Here is a 22,129-nt window from a genome sequence, read left to right on the forward strand (position 1 = left end):
AGACTGCCGCAACATCTTCTGGTCGCTCCTGATACTCCTTTAACATGTTCACATGAAAGGATCGCTGGATCCCTTCATCTGAACAGCTGGCTATAAGGTAGGTAGTATCACATATCTGCGCTAATACTTTATACGGGCCCTGCCAAGATGCTTGCATCTTGTTTGCCTTCACAGGTTTGAGCACTAGAACCTTCTGCCCAACCTGGAAGACCCGCTGTCGGGCGCCCCGATCGTACCACCGCTTCTGTCTCCCCTGGGCCGCCTGGAGATTCTCCTTTACCATCAGGGATAGTTTCTCCATGCGGTCCCGAAGTTCCAGGACATATGGTACTATGGGGGTCCCTTCTTGCTCTGTCTCCCCCTCCCAGTGTCCTCTAATGAGATCTAGGGGTCCTCGGACCCTTCTCCCATAGAGTAACTCAAAGGGGGAGAACCCAGTAGATTCCTGGGGCACCTCTCTGTATGCAAATAGCAGATGAGGCAGGAATCGCTCCCAGTCTCTGCAAGTGTCAGTAAAGGTCCTCAGCATCTGTTTGAGGGTACCATTAAATCGCTCGCAGAGGCCGTTGGTCTGTGGGTGATACGGTGAGCTAAGCAGCGGTTTAATGCCGCACACCTTCCACAGTTGCTGGGTGAGCACAGCGGTAAACTGAGTTCCCTGATCAGAGAGAATCTCCTGAGGGAACCCGACCCTAGTGAATATCTTAACCAGGGCATCAGCTACTGTCTCTGCCTCGATATTAGACAGCGCTACTGCCTCTGGGTAACGTGTGGCATAGTCCACCACGGTAAGAATGTACTTCTTACCGGAGGGGCTAGCCCTGGCCAGTGGACCTACAAGGTCAACGGCTATGCGGGAAAAGGGCTCCCCAATGATAGGCATCGACTGAAGCCTAGCTTTTGGGTGATCTCCCCGCTTTCCTACCCGTTGACAGGTGTCGCACGTGCTACAATACATCCGCACGTCTCGGTTCAAATTGGGCCAGAAAAAGTTTTGTGTGATCCTATGAGCTGTGCGGTGGGAGCCTAGATGGCCCGCTAACGGCACATCGTGCCCAATCCGTAAAATCTCCTGCCGGTACTTGGCAGGTACCACTAGCTGTCGCTTGTGCGGAGGGGTGCTCGGTTTTTGGGATGGTCTCGGGATCCTGTACAGCCTATCCCCCACCCACTCGTAGTGCTCCCCATCTACTCCTTCCTCCCCTGAGTCGGCCCTGGCCCTGTACTTCGCTAACGTCGGGTCTTCCCTAGTCTCCCTTCCGTACATCTCTGGGGTATCCCAGCCTAAAGGGGCCGGATCTAACATACACGTCGGGGTAGAGGGTCTTACCTGGGTCGCAGCAGCAGGTGTGCCGGCTCCGGTGGCACGGGTCTGGACCCGGGTCGTGACAGCGTCTACTGCAGGGGGGCCCATGGGAGTATAGGCTGAAAGGAGGGGGGCCAAGTCATTGCCAAGGAGGACATCGGCGGGTAAGTCTTTCATAACCCCCACGTTCACTTGTCTAGCGCCCACTCCCCAATCCAAATGTACCCGGGCAACGGGTAGTCGGAACACGGCACCTCCGGCTACTCGTACTGCGACCGTGTCCCCGGTATGTTGGTTCTCGGATACTAGGTGCTTCTGGAGTAAAGTCATGGTCGCACCGGTATCCCGTAGGCCACTGACCTCCTTCCCGTTGACCTTGACACACTGTCTGTGGTGCTGCCTGTTATCTCGGTGGGCCGCCTGAACGGGGTCGGCCTCATGCAGAATACCCCAGCATTCCTCTTCCTCCACACAGTGAGTTGCGGGGAGAGGTGGTCGTGGATTGGCCCTTGGGGGTCTCTTCCAGGACTGACTTTGGTTGGCATTGTTCATCGGGCACTCCGGTCGCTTGTGTCCCAGCTGATTGCATAGGTAGCACCGACTGGGTTGGGAGTATTCCCGAGAGTTAAACCGGGGTGAGCGGGGATACTGGGTCGACGGAGGGGGTGCTGAGGGCCGATTCATAGGGGGTTGGTAAATAGTAGCTGCTGGCTTGTATTCCACCCTGGCGGGAGCCTTGGTGGCTGAATTGTCCAATTTTCGGGCATCCGTATACTCATCCGCCAGGCGAGCTGCTTCATGGAGAGTGGAGGGTTTACGGTCCCTTACCCACTCTCTGACCCCTGTTGGTAATTTGTCGAAGCAATGTTCCAACAGAAACATCTGTAGCACCTCCTCTCCGGACACAGCCTGGCACCCCGCCATCCAGTGTGCGGCGGTGCGGTGCACCTTACATGCCCATTCAACGTAGGAGTCCCCAGTCGTTTTTACAGTGTCCCGGAACCTCCTTCGGTATGCCTCGGGTGTAACGGCATACCGGGAGAGTAGAGCTTCCCTGACGGCCACATAATCCCCGATCTCCTCGTCAGGGATGGCCCGAAAAGCCTCACTGGCCCGGCCGGATAACTTGCCGGACAATATAGGGATCCAGTCCTCCAGGGGTACCTTGTGCAGGGCACATTGCCGCTCAAAATCGGCAAGGTACCCATCGATCTCTCCTTCTGTCTCACTGAAGGCTTTAAATGCTGCAAACGGCACCTTCTTTCTTTCCCCCGTGTCTGCTGTGACTGGGGCTGCTGCAGTGCCGCTTTGGCGTAGCAGGTTGGCCTCCACAGCGGCTTGGACTTGGGCGATAATTTCCGCAGATGGGTTGGGACCATAATGGGCCAGCCTAATTCTTACCGCCCGGTCAAATCTCTCTTCTTCGGGGGTTCTGTCGTCTGGGCTGAGTCCATTGGTTCCCTCTGCTGCTGGTACTCCATCCATTTCCAGCAATAATGTGATAATGTCCCCCTTTTTAAGGTTACTGGCCTGTCCGCCTCTTTGCTCTAATAAATCCTTTAAGGTAGCTCTTCTCAGGTTTTGGTATTGCAATTCCATTTGGTCCTGGTTGTAGTGGTTTCTTTGGGCGCTGAGGTTCATCCCGTCGCTTGCCACCAGTTGTTGCGGTACCTCTCTTCCCGAGCTCCAAAGTACACCGTCCTTAGTGGCCAGTAACCCAATCCCCTCCAGTAACGAGACCAAGCTCCATTATGAGGGTAAAACACGAACACATTTACTGTGGGCTACCCGCCCGTATTTATGCAGGTCTCCCACCTGGTGGACACTCCCCTAGGGGACCAGATGGGAGACTGAAATAACAGACATTAAAATCTATAACTTTATAACTGCCGAACATTTTATATTCATATAACGTATCCCCAGATATGCAAAAAAGAAGAGATCGCGCTAAATGAGTGACAAGTGAACAGAAAGTGACATAAAGTTCAATAAATCAAATGTCCCGCCACAAAGGCAAGTAATTAAATCTCCCAGGTGATGAAATCAATCCACAAGGAAAAGTGCTGGACAGAAAGAACCTCCACCAACGATAAAAAAGCCTCTTACCGAATCAAATTGATCTCTGGTTTAAGAGAGATCAAACTGCGCATAAGAGGCATGGATGGATATCCTAAAGGCAGCAATGAACAGCAAACAGCGGTGAAATCCTGGTCTATAAAATTTACAGATGCATCTCTCGATGGGACATCCAAGGATATAAGGAAGCAGAAAAACTCCACATAGCGTAATAACGTCTGGATTTATTATCAAATCATTAAAATAACACTTACATGTCAATGTAGGGATAACGGATAAAATATGAGCCGGCCCGCTCGATACACAGCCTGTATCAGGTAAAACAATACGCGGTGACGTCAGCACGTCGCCTCCCAACGTTTCGTCGCAAACGGACGTGGTCACGGGATACCCCAGATAGCCTGGAACTGAGGGCATATTATTTATGCAGGTCTCCCACCTGGTGGACACTCCCCTAGGGGACCAGATGGGAGACTGAAATAACAGACATTAAAATCTATAACTTTATAACTGCCGACATACGAATGGGCGACTTCATGTAAAACGGCAAAGCAGACGAACACAATATGTCCAGTATACGGATGGGTCCGTCACACTAATAATTCATGTTCATTTTCCATTGAATTGTATAATACCTTTTTAAGTTCTTTCTTTGCTCCAGTAAAGTTCTTTGTGTGAAACCTCATACACTCGCACGATTTTCTCTGCAAAAAAAAGCTGCTGGGAGAGCTTTTTGCAGAGAAAACCGTGCATGTGTTTGGTTTCTCGTCTGGAAAACTGCCGGGAATCTCAACGAGAAAAATGGAGAACCTGCTCTGTTTCCTGACGAGAAAACCGAGCTTGTGTATGCTTACCGGTCTCTAGGTAAACCCGCGCATGCTCCTGCCTATATAATGTAGCGGTATCCCCATGAGGGCTGCTGATTGACTATTTTCCCCTTCTCTCTTACCTCTGACAACTTGGGTTCCATTGTAATTGCCTCACAGGCAATTACAGGAGGCAATTACAATGGAACCCAAGGTGTCAGAGGTAAGAGAGAATCTGCAGAGTCGGGATAGCCTGTGGGGAATAGTCAATCAGCAGCCCCCATGGGGGTGCCGCTACATTATATAGGCAGGAAGTGGAAGGGTGGCCATGTTAAAGCCATGCGGTCCTGGGAATACAAGGTGGGACCTCGATACAACCCTTGCAGTACACTTAAAGTGTTGGGTCTCCAGAATAATGTGCATTTGGCACAGAAATAGAATGGGACCTGGTGCAGTTGAGCAAGTGCATACTTGCAAACATCAGAATAATGTACATTTGGTCTGCAGGAGCTTACTTTTTAGGCTGAAGTTGGAAAAGGCTGCTAAACTAGTAAAACTACAATAGGGCCAAGTGCAGGTGGGCAGGTGCAGCATAGTATACATGCTTGCTAACTTGTTGCCTAAACACATGCTTGAATAAACACATGTTTCTCTTTCGTTCATAGACGGACACAGCCTTAATCTTGACAAAGTGGGTATTAGCCTTCCTTTAGGAGTGACTAGGCAGAAAGTGTTAACAACTTCAAAGCTGAACAGCCCTGCCCAGGGGGCGGTCCTACTGGCTATATCCCCTCAGCCTGCACTAAGCAGCTCAGTTTTTTTCTGCCTATTTAAGGAGAAGACATGGCTCCCTTCGGGCCCATAGGCCTGGAGGTTTTATTTCAATTTACTTTTGGATTTTTGGCTTTATTTTTTTTTGTTCCTGTGATCTTTGATCAAATGCTGACTGGGCGACAGGCTGGATCCCAGATCCTTGTAGTCCCCCAAGTTTCGGCCATTGAGCGTATGCCGACCATAGTTGCGCACTGGGTCGTCCACGACATGCCCGTCGCTCTACGGTTGGCCGTTGAGATATATGCTCCAGGGCTTGCATAGGACCGGTCTACAGGGCAGAGTCGCAGTAGTCTGGCCGACAGTCACCTCCGTCACTATGCGGAAGAGATGGTTTGTCTGGGATGCTTCCAGCACAATCCTCAGGAAGGCTAAGTATAATCCCCTGTTTCGGCAGGAAGACAGAGCTGGGCATTCCTGGAGAGGTAAGTAAAGGGTTCTATAATTCCCTTCTCCCCTCCCTTTCTTTCCTCCTCCCTAGGCTCTCTGAGCTAGCTGCTGGGGCGGGGGGTTCTCCTGGGGAGGGCTTTACCTGGGGAGAACTGTGTGTATACATCCGCTAAAGCATTGTTATAAGCTGCTTTAAAAGATTTTGCATACCTGTTAGTGTTGCTCACGAATATTCGCATTGCGAATATTCGACTCGAATATAGCATATTCGAGAAATCGCGCTATATTTCGAATTTCGCTGTGAATATTCGCAATTCCGAATATTCGATTTTTTACAATTTTTTTTTTAAAACAGATCACATCCTAGATATCTCCATCGACGTCTAAAAGCATTGCTGGTATGATTAGAGACCCTGGGCCGAGTAGCTGAAGCGTTCATTGAATTTTGCCGAAAAATCGCAATGCGATTATTCGGCAATCGCAATATCGCGCGATTATTTTCTTCGCCCCCTATCTTCCGCATCAGAGCGATTTTTACAGTTTCATTTTTAAAACAGATCACATCCTAGTGATCTCCATAGACGTCTAAAAGCATTGCTGGTATGATTAGAGACCTTGGGTCGAGTAGCTGAAGCGATCATTTTATATTGCCGAATATTCGCAATGCGAATATTCGGCAATAGGAATATTGCGCGATTATTTTCTCCGCCCTTTTGCATCAGAGCCAATCAGAGTTCTCCTTCCACACTCGTCAGAGGTTAGCAACCAATAGGAACCTGCCTGCACGGACATTATATAAGGTCACTCCCAGCACCATTTCATTGCAGATTCAGAAGCTGGCTAGAGAGTGTGGAGGCTGTTTCTGTGTTCCTGTGTCTGTTCCTGATTGATTTATATCATCATCAGCATAGTGCTGCATTGCTATTTAGTGATTCCAGTGCATCTTTTCCAGTATATCAACTGCTTTTTTCAAAGCAATAGACCCAAGAGCTTTTTTCAAAGCTACGTTTTGTGCTGTTTTGTTCATCTTGTGTTACTGTTTGATCTTGCATCTTCGCTGTTCAGTGATATTTGCTAGTGATTTCAGTGCACATTTTGCTGAGCTTTCTAAAAGAGCTTTTTTCAAAGCTAAGTTTTGTTCATCTTGTGTTACTGTTTGATCTTGCAGCTTCGCTGTTCAGTGATATTTGCTAGTGATTTCAGTGCACATTTTGCTTAGTTTTTCCTAAAGAGCTTTTTTAAAAGCTAAGTTTTGTGTTCAGTTTAGTTAAATTTTGTGTAGTAAGTGTACACACTGTTAGTGTACATTTATTTCATCTAGCTTAGCTTAGTGTGTGTTTAGTGTCTGTGTTTTGTGTTTAAAAAAAAAAAAAAAAAAAAAAAGTTAGTGTTTGTTTAGTGCTTTTTTTTTTTTTTTTTTATTTTGTAGTCCTTGTCTTTGGTGTACTACTTTTCTTATAGTTTAGTAGCTGTCTGTGTACGTCTTTGTCTGCGTGCCTGTCTTGTAAAAAAAACACATAAAAACACATTTTCCTCACATTTCCCCCCCCCCAATAAAGTTTACCCCCCCCCCACACACATCAGCAATCATGAGCGGCATCCGTGGCCGTGGCAGCAGGGGTAGGGGAGTTACTCCCAGTGCTGGGTCGCTGCCAGCACGGGGTACCTCTCGTGCCCCTACTAGTGGTAGAGAATCGGGTGCAAGGGGAGTCCGCCTGATCCGGGAGTTCTTCCCATCGGGCAGCTGCCCGATATTGCCATCTCAGGCTGAAGTAGTGGTGGACTACATGGGGCACAGCAGTGCCACTGAGTCGTCGGTCCCGACTCACAGGCACCGGTGTAATGGTGGTACTACTGTAGTACCCCCCCCAGCCCCCAAGAGTCCAGCATCTTACTGTTCGACAGCGACAGTGAGAGGGATATCTTGGGGGAGGCCATGCATCAGGCAGACCTCCAGCTCTGTCCTGATGGTCAGGACCTTTTTGAAGGGATGGATGAGGAGGATGGGATACCTGCTGGCAGTATCCCAGAGACATCCCTTCAAACTGGTGCTGCTGTTTTGGTGCAGGAAACAGCAGCACCTAGTCAGACCCAGGCGTGGGTGAGGGGACAGCGGAGCCAGGCTAGAGGCTCCATGTCAGTTGGTTCCCTCAGACCAACACATCTCAGCCCTTGGTCTGACATCTCTGGGGGCGAAGAGGGTGACCCATCATGGTTGCCATCTGACGCGTCGGCTCACTACGTCAGTGACGACGGGGAAGGTAGGCACCCTGGTGAAACGGTGCGCCAGGTCACCACCAGGGAGACCATCGTCAGGGTCTCCACTGGTGATGGCAGCAGGAGGTGTCAGGAGGAGCAGCAGCAGCAGCAGCAGCAGGCAGCTCCACCTGTGCGCACCGAGTCCCAGCAGGTGCAAGTAAGCGTCACCCCATCTGACAGGAGGGCGGTGCTGAAGTCACCTGTCTGGAACTACTTTACCCTGGTGGCAGACAGCCCTACCGTGGCCATCTGCCGGATTTGTAAAGTGAGGGTGAAGAGAGGGAAGTGTTTGGCTCGGGTGGGTACCACAGCCCTGAACCAGCACCTGAGGATAAACCACTGGGCGGTGTTTGACGAGATGAAGCGTGGTGGTGGTAGCAGCGCCACCACCACAAGTGAGCAGGGTACAGCAGCCCCTGCCACATCTTCATCTCTTTCCAGCAGGTCATGCCCCCCCGCTCCCTCTAGTAGAGGTACTGGTACCGGCAGCCAGACCTCTACTTCCACAGGACCCTCCGCGTCTGTGTCCCGCACTGCCGTCCGGCGCCAGGCGTCAATTTCAGACGCCTTTGACCGCACCACTCCCTTCCCCCCTGGAAAACGACGTGTGCGTTCCCTCAATGGGCTCCTGGCAAGGGTTATTGCCCAACATCTGCTGCCCTTCAACATAGTTGACAGCAACCCCTTCAGGCAGATGTTGGAGCAGGCCCAACCCCAATGGCGTGTCCCCAGCCGCCATTTCTTTGCCAGGACTGGTGTCCCTGCCCTACACCAGCACATTGTGCAGAATGTAACCCTGTCGCTGGATCACGCTGTCAGCGACAGGGTTCATCTGACAATGGATGGCTGGACCAGCAGGCATGGGCAGGGGCGCTACATCAGCTTCACGGCCCATTGGGTTTCCCTCCGAGGCGTCGGTGAGGGATCGGCGGCAACCGATCTTGTGGTGCCGCCCCGGGGTGTCCAGGGGAGAACTGCTGGTCTCCCTCAAGCCACTGTCTCCGCAGCTGCTGAGCCTCCCAGCAAGCGCCCCCGTAGCTACTCAAGTGTGGGGCACGTGCGCTGTCAGGCCGTGCTCCAGCTTGTTAGTTTAGGGGACCGGAGACACACTGGACAAGAAGTGCTGAAAGCACTTCAGGCTCAGGTCCAGAAGTGGCTGACACCCCGAAGGCTCCAGGCAGGTATGGTTGTCTGCGATAACGGCAGCAACCTACTCGCCGCCCTCAGTGCTGGCAGTCTGACCCACGTGCCCTGTCTGGCACATGTCCTCAACCTGGTGGTGCAGAAGTTCCTGCGCACTTATCCCGGGTTGAGTGACATTGTGGCAAAGGCGCGTAGGATTGCCAGCCACTTCAGGCGCTCCCCAACCGCTACCGCGTCCCTGTCCGAGTTGCAGCGGAACTACAGTCTGCCCCTTCACAGGCTGATTGTGGACAGTGTGACGCGGTGGAACTCCACCCTCCACATGCTGAAGAGGTTGTGGGAGCAGCGAAGGGCGGTGAGGGAGTACCTGATGGACCTACGCACTGAGAGGGCTTCACCACAACTCCCTTTCATCGCCTGTGCGGAGTGGGGGCAGATACAGCAGGTCTGCCAAGTGTTGTCCTCCTTCGAGCAGGCGACCAAGATGGTCAGCAGTGAGCATGTCGGCCTCAATAACGTGCTGCCAATAGTGTTCATGCTGGAGAGGACACTAGATCGCCTGCTCGAAGCTGGGGAGAGTGCCTTGGTGGAGCAGGAGGAGTCAGCAATGCTCCACCGAGACCAGGGCCAGGACGAGGAGGAGGAGGATGATGATGATGATGAGGAGGAGGAGGTGGTTGCTGGTGTCATCCCGGAGTCAGGGCCTGGTCAGGAGGGAGAGCCGGTGTTGGGGGCACCGATCGTCCGGGGGTTGGGCATCTCTGAGCGTGACCAGCAGCGCCTCAGGGATGAAGAGTCAGACCTCATTGACCTGGGCAGCAGTGAGGAGTCACAGTGGGCTGTGCTCTTCCCCATGGCTGCCCACATGCTGAGATGCCTCAGGAGGGACCCCCGGGTTAAGACCATCAAGGCGAGGGATGATTTCTGGATGGCCACCCTTTTGGATCCCAGGTGCAAGGGGAAACTGGAGCAGTTCATCCCAGCCAGCCGGAGGCAGCACCGGATGGAGGAACTGCAGGCAGGCATTGTCAGCCGGTTGGAGCAGGCAACTCCCCGGCCTCCAGTTGTCCCCCCTCATCTCACCCAGCAGGTGGCTGCACCCAGCAGCAGCCGAGCAGGGGACCTAATGGATGAGATGAGGATGTTCTTCCAAACCGAGCGACCCAGTACCAGCACCAGCAGCAGCAGCAGTCACCACCAGCGGCTGGCCCACATGGTGGCAGACTACATGGCGTCCGTCGGTGCTTCTGACAGTATGAGCACCGACGACCCCATGGAGTACTGGGTTGCCAGATTGGACACCTGCCGCGAGCTCGCTCAGTATGCGCTGGAGTTATTGTCTTGCCCCCCCTCCAGCGTACTATCTGAGCGGACATTCAGCGCGGCAGGTGGGGTGGTCACGGACAAGAGGACCCGTCTGTCCACAGACTCCGTGGACAGACTCACATTCATAAAGATGAATGAGTCCTGGATCGGCGGTGACTTTCTGGCACCCGTCGTCGGTTCAGGGCGCTGAAGGGTCCCTTGTCATGCATTCCCTGATGGAGCCCCGGACCTGATGTATTTACAGTGCTGAATATAACTATTTTAACATCAGAGAAAATCAATGTTAATATTTGGTACAGTAGGCTTTCTTTGCAATTACAGCGGTCAAACCTTTCTTGTAGTTTTACACCAGCTTTGCACACACTGGAGGAGGGATTTTGTCCCACTCCTCCACACAGATCTTCTCTACATCAGTCAGGTTTCTGGGCTCTCGCTGAGAAACACGGAGTTTGAGCTCCCTCCAAAGATTCTCTATTGGGTTTAGGTCTGGAGACTGGCTAGGCCACGCCAGAACCTTGATATGCTCCTTACAGAGCCAATCCTTGGTTATCCTGGCTGTGTGCTTTGGGTCATTGTCATGTTGGAAGAACCAGCCTCGACCCATCTTCAAAGCTCTAAATCAGGGAAGGAGGTTGTTGCCCAAAATCTAGCAATAAATGGCCCCGGTCATCCTCTCCTTAATACAGTGCAGTCACCCTGTCCCATGTGCAGAAAAACACCACCAAAGCATGATGCTACCACCCCCATGCTTCACAGTAGGGATGGCGTTCTTGGCATGGTACTCATCATTATTCTTCCTCCGAACACGGTTAGTGAAATTATGACCAAAAAGTTATATTATGGTCTCATCTGACCACATGACTTTATCCCATGACTCCTCTGGATCAGTCAAGACACCTATGTCAGCAGTTATTTCCCACTCTATATACTCCTATTACCACTGCTGTTCATCATGGCACCTCCTGCCCAAGTGATATGACTCTGTATCAACTACTACTGCTAATACTACTACTGCTGCTGCTCAGTCAAGACACCTATGTCAGCAGTTATTTCACACTCTATATACTCCTATTACCACTGCTGTTCATCATGGCACCTACTGCCCAAGTGATATGACTCTGTATCAACTACTACTGCTAATACTACTACTGCTGCTTCTGCTGCTGCTGCTGCTGCTCAGTCAAGACACCTATGTCAGCAGTTATTTCACACTCTATATACTCCTATTACCACTGCTGTTCATCATGGCACCTCCTGCCCAAGTGATATGACTCTGTATCAACTACTACTGCTAATACTACTACTGCTGCTGCTCAGTCAAGACACCTATGTCAGCAGTTATTTCACACTCTATATACTCCTATTACCACTGCTGTTCATCATGGCACCTCCTGCCCAAGTGATATGACTCTGTATCAACTACTACTGCTAATACTACTACTGCTGCTGCTGCTGCTCAGTCAAGACAACTATGTCAAAAGTAATTTCCCACTCTATATACTCCTATTACCACTGCTGTTCATCATGGCACCTCCTGCCCAAGTGATATGACTCTGTATCAACTACTACTGCTAATACTACTACTGCTGCTGCTCAGTCAAGACACCTATGTCAGCAGTTATTTCACACTCTATATACTCCTATTACCACTGCTGTTCATCATGGCACCTCCTGCCCAAGTGATATGACTCTGTATCTACTACTACTACTACTGCTGCTGCTGCTCAGTCAAGACACCTATGTAAAAAGTTAATTCCCACTCTATATACTCCTATTACCACTGCTGTTCACTGATACCACAGATAGTTAATTTATCCCTTAACTACCCCCATTTGTGAGGGTCGGGGTTTTTCTTTAAAGTCCCATGCAAATCAATGGGAAATGTATGTTCCCACATAACTTCTGTACGCCTAGAGATATTTCAATAATACCTGCTATACATATTACTTATATGCCAAATAAAAATATATAACAGTTAAATTAACCCTTACCAACACCCTTATATAAAAGATGGGTATATTTATATTACTATGATTTTCCTCCCCAAAAGGTTAAGATAGGAAGACCGGGCAACGCCGGGTATTCAGCTAGTAATAGTATAAAATGTTTTCGGTTATTATTAAGCTTGATGTGTTGATGTTGATGTGTTAGATGTGAAGTTAGATGTGTTTAAAAAACTAACAATTTCAATAAGAAATGAAACCTTTGCAAAATCTAACATTTTTTATTAAAACAAAAAAAAAAAAAATTAAGACATGAACTTCTGAAGCTCTGCCACCTCATCTATGGTTTTCGCCATTTGTTGCACCAGCTGCTGATTTTGGCGCGTAAAAAAAAGAATCTGCTGCTCATTTGCCAGTACTCTCTGCGTCATGTTTTTCAGGGCAGCTTGTTTCCCCTTGAGCTTTTTTAGAACTGTTAGGATATAAGAAAAAAACATTTGGATTTCAAAGACCGTTACAAAAGATTATTTTCAGCCCTAAAAATAATAAAGTCGGACTTAAGAGACTCTATGAAAGAGGATCTGGCAGAGGCAATTCTCTTCCTTAGAACTCTACATTGCATTTATTTGCATTTGCTAAGCCTAGAACTACATTTCAAGATTAATATAAACCATTTCTAGGTTTTTCAGATTTTTTTTTGGGTTCATTATAGATAAGCTTTGTTTTTGTTCTAAAACAGCCAAATAATGTGGTCTGTATTTTTGAACTGTTAAAGATCATGTTCCTGATGTTTAAGCCTGCTGCTACTATCCTGTCACTTGATTGTTTTCATTGTGTTTGTCTTTTGCTTAAACTGTGCAATACAGTAGACTGTTGGCTTCCCAGCCAGTAGTCCTGTGGTAGGTTGCGTTTCTTTCCCTCAAGGAATTTATAAAATACATTCGCATATTAATACAGAGGAGTCGGAGTCGGGGAGTCGGAGTCTGAAGTACATAAAACTGAGGAGTCGGAGTGGGAAAATTTATCTACCGACTCCACAGCCCTGCTTTAAATGCTGTCCATTTTTAGAGCTACATTTTATTGTTGAAATTTTATTAATCTCTGTGCACATATTTACCCTCCTGATTGATGGTAAAATTAACCGTCTCATCCTGCTCCTCTTCCTCGTCACCCACTACTCCACCAGAAGTTTCGGGGGGGGGGGGTGCAGCTCCTCCTCTTGTTCCTCCACAGGAGCTGGGGGTGGTGATGTGGATGGCCCTGGCTGCTCCTCCTCATCCCTCTCCTCCTCTTCCACATCCTCCTCCTGCTCCTCCTCTGCGGCCTGTCGCATTGTGCGCTTGGGGCGCACAGTTGGTAGCGGAGCTCCTATAATAACACAATGTTCATATATTATAAAAATGTTTTCTAATGACGTATGCAAATTCTGTGTACTCTGCTGTATTGTATATGAATACAAATTAATTTATATAGACAGTTAACCAATGGGACAATGTTATATTAAAGGGTCTTGTGGGCACTACAGGGGACTGAGCGTGAGCTGGGCTGCCACCATGGTAAAATGAGCTGTTTTTGTCTCCTTTGTTTTGTTCAGACGATCTCATGTTAAAAAAAGGGCTTGATGGAGTACACAGGATTACTATAACAACCCCACGCCTAACACAGGAATTTAGTGGGAATCTATATATATATATATATATAAAACTCAACGTGTGTGTGCATGTATGTATGTATGTTCCACCATCACGTCCAAACGGCTAAAGATATTTACATGAAACTTGGCACACAGGTTACTTATATGTCAGCCACAAACATAGGATAGGTGGTTTAACCCTTACCCACCCCCATTTGCCTTGGTCAGGGTTTTTCTTTAAAGTCCCATTCAACTCTATGGGAAATACATGTTACTTCATAACAGCTGTAGATATTTCGATAACACTTGGTCACATGTTATCTATACGTCCACTTAAAGTATAGGATCGTTAATTTATCCCTTAACTACCCCCATTGGTGAGGGTCGGGCTTTTTGTTTAAAGTCCCATGCAAAGCAATGGGAAAAGTATGTTCCCACATAACTTCTGTGTTCCTGTCTGCTGTCCCATGTTTTTTTCCAACAGTACTATGAATACCTTGGCTGGTGGTGATATATGTTACAACAACATGGCGTCTTGGTTAACAACATCTGACCTTACATTAATTACATATGACCTTACATAACTGTCCCCAAGGGACCCGGGCTGGCTCAACGCGATTGCCACTGCGCTGACAAGCCATTCACCTCTGCAGCTAGGGGTTCGGATCCCGCTCTCGGCTACATGTGAATTGAGTTTGGTGGTCTCAGCCCGGCCCCCAGTGGGTGTGCTATGCGAGGTAAGCCTGCGCTTAGTACGCCCACCTCCCTCCCACAAAAACCACCACACTTACACACGCACTCGCAATTGGGTTAACATGCACGCACTCTGACCACGCGGTCTCTAAAAAGAGAGGCGAAGGACTAACGGGGCTGGTTGAGCGGGCAAATCCTCTCACTCCCTTATAGGGAGTCCCTCTGCCCCGTTGGGCTTCGAAGCGGAGCAGGTAGGACGGTCTGTGTGGGAGGACCCCCTCACACCCGCCATTGCCACCCGGGGCATGGAGAAAGATGGCAGATTACCTCTGGGGGAGGCCTGCCTACTCCCAACTCCTGCAGTCCGGCAGGAGTTTAGGAAACGCACAAAATACACTTTAGGAAAAAAAAACATAACTGTGACCAATAACTTACCAGGATGATATTTATTCCGGAAACGCCTGACCCGGTTCATCTGGCGCCTCTTCAGGTCGGACCACTTCTTGAGGATCGCCATGCGACTGGGTGCTTCGCCGTTTTGGGCGCGTAGTTCCTCAATTAGGGAGCTTACAACTGCCTGTTTTTCTTGCTGCCTCCGCAGCTCATCGTATCCTGTTTCCAGGAACTTCTGCAAGATGAAGAACAAAGTATATTGTAATACTTTTGTTGACAGCCTTATGGATAAATGTATGGTATTCAACAATTGGAAGCATTCTCGCCTTATTAATCAATGACAGGGGTAACATGACCGATTTTATATCCTGCCATTTCGGTCGCCACCTTTTTTGCATAAATATAGCAGCCATTATCATTTGCATAATTATGTATATATTATTAACAACACAGGATACACGTATAGGGGAGATATGCGTTGCTATTCATCTGACCGCTATAATTATTTTTGGACACTGATAATGGGCCTGTACAATAGATTATTTTTTTCATCCCTATCTTTATATAGGAACAATAATATGTTTGTTTATTTTGACTTTTTGATGAATTAATTTTGAATAAATAATGGAGTTGATGTTATTTAACAACTACAACTACCAGCATGCTCTGATACACCATGTAGCTCACCGTCACCAGCTGTACAACAATTATACTTTAACTCCCAGCATGCCTGGACAGTTTTGCAACAGCTGTAGGCTCCGTTTAGGAAACAGTGCCGTACAAGATGTTTTCTTTTAATGTGGAGGTGAGGGTGGTTATGTAGGGGTATGTGTATATGTTATGTTTTTTCATTTTATATTTAGTGTGGTGTAGTGTTTTTAAGGTACAGTCAGAGGGGCATGGGGTTCACAGTAGTTTCCCGCTGAGGGTTTGAGCTGCAGCGCCGAATTTGCTTCAGCTAGAAGCACACTGTAAGCCACAGCCCATGTGAATATACCCTGTACATTCACATTGGGGGAGAGGGGGGGGGGGTAATTGCAGCCAGTTGCATGCAGGGAGTTTTCGTTTTGCAACAGCTGGAGGCAGAATTATTTCACATTGGTCACTTTCCTCACTCTCCCATCTTCCTTTTCCCCACTTTCTTTTATTATTTTTCCCCGTGTTCTGTTTTGTTTGTCACTCTTTTTGTTTTGGTGCTTGCACTTTATGTGTGGCGAGTAGGGTACTGGTCCTCGGGCCGGTCTCTGAAAGTCTTGGGAGTTGGTAGACTCGGCCTTCTGGTTAGGTTCACCGGTTCTCATGGGGTCTCCCTTCGGGGGAGCCTCACAGAGGAGGGTTCTGTTTCGGCAGTCCCTCCGAGGATGTTGGGTCCTTGTGGCTTCGGCTGCTTGGACCGAGATGGGTCCATATGGCTTCGGCTGTATGGACCACAGTAACTCTTTTCCCTGTCAGGAGCCTAACGCCCCGGGGGGTCAGAGACGGGACCTTTTCGGAGGACCACTGACGTATGCAACCGTCGCAGTTTTTGTGATGTCACTCTTTAGGTGTGTGCAAATTTTTCCCTGCACCGGGTGGAGTTTTTGGGTTGTGTTTTGCACGCCACAGGCTTTTCAACAGAAAAAAAACAGCTGGAGGCAGAATGGTTGCAAAACACTACGGGTTTGTTACCTAACTCAGGGTTTCAAGACCAGTCCACCTCCAGCTGTTGCAAAACGACTACTCCCATCAGCCACGGTCTGTCAGTGCATGCTAAGAATTTTACTTTTGCTGCATCTAGGGTGCCACAGTTTAGAGACCCGTGCATAAAGGCCTGAAAAATGTGGGCCTGCAGAACTTACAATACTAGAAGTGCCAGCATTCCCAGGCATGCTGGAAGTTGTAGTTCTGCAACATCTAAAGGGCAATATGTATTCGAACGTCCTTGGGCCTTGAGGACCCTGAAGTCAGGACGTTCGCATACGTCCTATGTCCAAAAAAATGTTAAATTCATTATGCTAAATAACAAGGAAAAGTGCCTAAATACACATTTACCAACCAGGGTGTCTGCAGCTGTCCAGGCATGCTGGGACTTGTAGTTTTGTAAAAGCAGGAGACACATTGTTTGTGAAATACTAATATCTGATCATATATACTAACTTTTAAACTAGACTAAAATGCAGTTGAAGATAATGAAATAACAGTGGTCAAAATACTTACACAAAAATCATCATCTTTTCCTCAGAGAGTGTGAAATTACTTCCAACCATCTTGCTCTTCGATTGCGATGCGATCATAAAGTTGGAAACTGGCAAGGGTCCAGGAAATGGGCGCGTGTTGTTCGCGCGATTGCGCATGCGCGATCGAAAAATCGCAATATTTTTTGGCTAAAATATCACAAATATTCTATTTCAGAGTGCTCCTACAGCAGTTTTCGAAATATCTGCAAACAATTTCGCATTCGCATTTAGTGAAATTGCGCTAAAATATCTCGAATATTCGATTTCAGAATGAGCCAATCAGAGCGCTCCTACAGCATTTGGGGAAATTCCGCAATAATCATCGCAATCGCAATATTGCGAAATTTCGATAAAATATAACGAATATTCTAAGCCAATCAGAGTGCTCCTCCAGCATTTCTCAAAATTGCGCAATAAATATCGCATTCGCATTTTGCGAAATTTCGACTAAATATCAAGAATATTCTGAGCCAATCAGAGTGCTCCTACCGCAGTTATTAAAAATTCGCAATTATTTTCGCATTCGCAATAGCGAAAAATCGCAATCATTTAATTTCGATAAAATATCACGAATATTCGAATTTAGCGAATATATCTCGAATATTCGAATATATATTCGAGATATATTGCGAAATCGAATATGGCATATTCTGCTCAACACTAATACCTGTGTATCCTGCCCCATGCTGTCGGTGACCATTTTTGCTGTGATCCATGCTGTATTGCTCTATCTGCACTGGCGGCCATGTTCTTGTGGCCGCGCTGTATTTGGCCTCTATCTTCTGCTTGGCAGCCATCTTTGCTGTGATCCAAGGTGGTGTTTGACTATTCATGCTCGGCGGCCATGTTTTTGTGGCGCACTATGTTCTGCTTCTAGCGGCTGCTCGGCGGCCTTTGTCCTGGGCTCTATCTACACCCAGTGGTCATGTGCTTGTGTACCGTGGCATTGGTTGGTCTCGATCGACCGATCGATGGCCTGTTTTTCCCTGAGATCCATGCACTGGCTATGGTCGGCGGCCATGTTTTTGTGGCCTCACTGTGTGGGCTTCTAGCTGCCGCCCGGCGGCCATATTCTTGTGGCCTGCGATCATTATTGGCCTCTAGTGGCCACTCAGCGGCCATTTTGCCATCTATCAGACAGCACTTAAATGGCACAGACTGACACACATGCTGCTGAAGGGTCAGACTGCATATCTGACAAGGAAGCAGGTCTACTAAGTGGCGGACGGCAGCATACTACTGTTCCAGGGTGGTGAATCCTCGGAGTGGGAACCTCTCGTCTCTACTGCAGCTAGGAGGGTGGGTTACTGTGCCTTGCATTGAAGTCCCTGTGTCAGGTATGTGGGTCAGCATGGCTTCAGAAGCAGACACTTTTTCCCCTGTAACACCTGAGCTTGCAATTGATGCCCCTGCACCCAATGTATCGGTGGACGCCATGTCAGCAATCCTAGATGCCTTTGTTGCCAAGGTGGAAGCAGCACGTGGGCAAACGGGGGCTAAAAAGCACCCCCGTCATCTTCTAGGGACAACTCCGATGCAGAGTCGGGTCCAGCTACGGCTCATGACCCTGGCTCTGAGGTATCTGAGAATGCGGACCAAGACCAGCCGGACAGTGAGGATGACTTCGGATCCGGGTCAGCACGCGATAGGGCTCTGGTAAGTGACCTTATCACTGCAGTGCGAGATACTCTAAAGATTGAGGGGTCTGCAGAAGCAATTGAAGCGCCGGTCCCCTTTGGGTTCCGTAAGGCGACCCGCACTGCTAAGGTGTTTCCTTATGTGTCTTATATAGACAATCTTTTATACAAGGAGTGGGACAAACCACAGAAGGTTTTCTCAGTCCCTAGAAATCTAGCAGTGCGTTACCCTCTTGAAGAGAGTTTCTGGAAATAATGGACCTCGCCCCCGATAGTGGACCCTCCTGTGTCCAGACTAAACAAGCTAACCACTATACCGGTGGAGGGGGCTCCCGCCTTCAAGGACCCTGCGGACAAGAAGGCCGAGGCGATCACCCACAAACCTGTACATGGTAGTGGGTTCGGAGGTACGCCCAACCATAGTTTGGGCCCTGGTGTCTCAGACACTCCCAGAATGGGCAAAGATGCTGCACAATGGATTAGAAGCACGTCGGGCTTCCCCGGACGAGGTAGCCCTAGCTGACCAACTGGTACAGGGCCTAAAATTTGTTTGCGAATCAGCCTTGGACACGTTTCTTCTGCTGGCCAGGGCTTCAAGCCATGCGGTGGTGTTACGCCGTCTACTTTGAAGGAGTTGTAAAGGGAAAAAAAATTGCCTAAAATTAATGTCTGCAAGGTAGACAGACAGAATAGTGTAATGATTCTGTTAAAAAAATTAGTAAATACCTATTAAATTCCTTCATCTATATCACCTCCGGCGTTCTAGTTTATTTTCTTTCATTCACTTCCTGGTTTGCGGCGCTCGTTCATGTAAGAACTACATTTCCCAGTATGCATTGCGGCACGCCCAGTAATTCACACCTCCTTGAAGTCTCTAACACGTAGAGAGCGTCCTGCCGCACAGATGTAGTTCCGAGGAGGGTGCGAGCATGTCAATGACCACCACAGTAAAGCCTCCCTTCACGGTGGTGAGTAACAATCAGACAAGCAGGACGTGAATAGAACAGAGAAGAAATAGAGCAACTTCTGAGCAAAAACTAACAATGAGGAAGTGAAAAGAGGAATGTCTGCAGGTAAAGGATGCGGACCAATCTTCCAAGGCCCTGATGAACTTGCCCTTTAAGGGCGACAGACTTTTTGGAGCTTCCCTGGATGACATAATTAAAGATGCCACAGTGGGTAAAAGCATGCTGCTCCCACAATCCAAAAAGGGGAAGGAGCCACGCCCTAGGCAAGGGCCCTTTTTCACCGCACACAATCGTTTTTTTTCGTCCGCCCAGTGCGGCAGGTAAAAGACCTCAGGCCAATAAAGAGCCTGCTCAGGGACAGAGACATCCCTGCTTTTGCAAACCCAACAAACCTGCAAACATAGCTGCGTTCGCATGAAGGTTTGCCCCCCACCCATCCCTCGGGCGGGGGGACGCGTTTTTGCGAATTCGCGACCTGGTGGACATCTCAGGTCCCCGATCGGTGGGTTTGCGAGGTAGTCTCTTCAGGGTACAAGATAGAATTCTATATTGCTCACCAAACAGATTTTTTCCCTCCAACCTCCAGCTACAACTGACTTTTCGGGAAGCCCTACTTGGGGCAGCTCAAGACCTGATGAAACGCGGGGTGGTTATTCCTGTCGCAGTACAGGACCGTTTTTAGGGGTTTTACTCAAATCTGTTCATAGTACCAAAGACGGAGGGCGTTCGTCCAATCCTGGACGACAGGTTCCTCAATTGCTTTATGAAGGTACAAAGATTCCGGATGCAATCGGTTCGCTCTGTCGTCACTGCCCTCCAGCCGGGGGACTTCCTGGCATCCTTTGACATCAGGGACGCCTATTTTCATGTCCCCATATGCACCAAGCATCAGAGATATCTGCGTTTTGCGGTCGGGGAAGACACTATCAATTTGCGGCTCTCCCCTTTGGCCTGGCATCAGCACCAAGGGTGTTCACCAAGGTGCTTTCCCCAATTCTGGCCCTACTAAGACAGCGTGGCATCGCTATGGTGGGCTACTTGGATGATCTTTTTCTGAGGGCCACTTCAAGCTCAGAATTAGAGGGGAGTGTGTCTATAACCTGTCATACCCTGAGGTGGTTGCTCTATCGTTGGCAAGCAAAGGCTTGATAGGAAGGTACGCCTCGTTTTTGGCCTTCGGGGTCTTCCACCGAGGAGTCAGTCTTTTGCCTTGCATTTGACTCTTGGAGGAAAAGGTATAGGCTCATTATTAAAAAAAAAAAAAAAAAAAAACTCAACTGTTAGCGGTCCGCAGAGGTGATCAAATGCCACCAAAAGAAAGCTCTATTTGTGGGGAAAAAATTACATCAGTTTTGTTTGGTTACCGCGCAATTTTCAGTGCGAGGCAGTGCCGTATCGCAAAAAATGGCTTATAAATATTTATAGATGTCCTTGTATTTATACAATTTATTTTCAGTATTTCTAATTTCAGCACGTACTGGCTATTTTAGATTTACATTTTTTTCTGTGAAAAGGTTATTTTACAAAAAGGCAAATACCCTGTTTTTCAGCTATTGTCAAACATAAATACTCCTTGATTAAAGTTGGGCGAACGGTTCAGGCCGAGCAAAAGTTCAGCCTGAACATCACCTGTTCGGCCATTCGGGAAACACTTGAATTTGCAGGGCCTTTGGCGGGTGTTCGCCCCGCCAAACACCCTGCAATGCCATACCATACCAGTCCTAAAATCACTGCTCCTGCAAAAACTTAAAAATAAGAAAACTGCATTGATAAATGCAGGGCAGTACCCGGACCCCCATACCCTTTTTATGACCAATTAGTTGCAAATATGCCTTCAATTTGGGGACTTCCCAAGTTCGGGTCCCATAGACTTTAATAGGGTTTGTCGTCGGGGTCAGAACTTTTTCTCTGTTCAGGCGTTCTGGTGCGAGCCAAACATAGGTGTTCAGCCCTTCTCTAACCTTGATTGTGTGTGAGTTATATATGTTTTGGGTATGTTTGAAACGGAACCCTAGGCAATTGATACAGCTATGTATTTATAAATAAACCATTATTTTTTTTTAATGTAACTAGTGTAAGATTAGATAACCGTAATCCCATGTAAAACAACATTTAAGACTGAGGGGAGGAGGGGCAGGACTAACAAGTCACGTGTGCTGCATACAAAAATGCTAACAAGGATGGATGGTGCTGATAGATGAATTAAACAGAGGGATGGTCTTTTCAGTAATTATCTGTCCAATTAGCAGGCTGTGGGTGTGGAGATTGGAGCACTGTTTTTTAAAAGGTAAAAGTGAAACTTGTTTTATCCATTTAGATGTGCTGTGTGTGTTGGGGCTGTGTAAAATTAAGGACTGGATGGACATAAATGCAAATCCTTTGGTAGGTGGAACAGTTACCTTTTTATATGAATGTCATCTGTTTGCCTGGAGTTCAAAGTAATGCCATAACATTGTTTCAAATGCTTACCATTTCCTTCTTTAAGTTTTCTGTTTCATTCTCATAAATA

At 48.2% G+C, this 22,129-nt stretch overlaps 1 protein-coding gene across 1 annotated transcript in view; it reads left to right on the forward strand.

Annotated features, from left to right (window-relative positions):
- The window catches only part of PM20D1 (peptidase M20 domain containing 1), a 359,154-nt gene that overhangs the window by 236,314 nt on the left and 100,711 nt on the right, over window positions 1–22,129 (forward strand).

This window comes from Rana temporaria, chromosome 2 (genome assembly GCF_905171775.1).
Source record: "Rana temporaria chromosome 2, aRanTem1.1, whole genome shotgun sequence".
NCBI classification, from domain to species: domain Eukaryota; kingdom Metazoa; phylum Chordata; class Amphibia; order Anura; family Ranidae; genus Rana; species Rana temporaria.